Raw genomic sequence first — 911 nt, 5'->3', positions numbered from 1 at the left:
CTTTTCTCCTTTCTTTCACAAAAATAAAAAATATGTTTTAAAAGGTTTAAGCACACGTGCGACCGTTCGCGTAGGCCTTGTGCTAAAAGCCTTTTTCCTTCTTTTTACAAAAAAAAAAATACAAAAATATGTTTTAAAAGGTTAAAGCATACGTGCGACCATTCGCGCCAGCCTTGTGCTAAAAACCTTCTTCTTCTTCTTTCAAAGAATTAACAAAAATTTATTTTAAAAAGGTTGAAGCACACGTGCGACCATTCACGTCAACCTTGTGTTAAAAACCTTTTTCTTCTTCTTTTAAAAATAAAAAAAGTTATTTTAAAAGGTGTAAGCACACGTGCGACCATTCGCGTCAGCCTTGTGTTGAAAATCTTTTTCTTCTCCTATTTGAAAAAAAATATTTTAAGAGGTTTAAGCACACGTGTGACCATTCGCGTCAGCCTTGTGTTGAAAACCTTTTTCTTCTTCTCTTAAAAATAAACAAAAATTATTTTAAAAGGCTAAAGCACACGTGCGACCGTTCGCGTAGGCCTTGTGCTAAAACCTTTCCCCTTTTCTTTTTATATATGAAAAATCTTCAAAAACCAAAAACAATCAATTCTTAAACATTTCCTAAGCAATTAGCCAGAACTACGTGATCTTTGATTCTCCATCCAAAGTAGAGATACGTAGGAGCAAGGCTAGTCTTTGTCAGGCTCACTTTCCCAAAAATCCAAATTTTCCAAACAAACTTTCCAAACAATTTTCCAAAACAAATTTTCCAAATGGTTTTAAAGAACTACGTAACCCTGATTTCTCGGTCCAACTAAGAATACGTAGGAGCAAGGTCAATCCTTGTCGGACACAAAAAAATAAAAAAATATTTTGTTTTCTTTAGAGTTTTTTTTTAGGGGAAATTAAACATTTTGCAAACC

The sequence above is a fragment of the Vigna radiata genome, chromosome 11 (assembly GCF_000741045.1).
Source record: "Vigna radiata var. radiata cultivar VC1973A chromosome 11, Vradiata_ver6, whole genome shotgun sequence".
Lineage (NCBI taxonomy): Eukaryota > Viridiplantae > Streptophyta > Magnoliopsida > Fabales > Fabaceae > Vigna > Vigna radiata.
Note: the sequence above shows the minus strand (reverse complement) of the source record.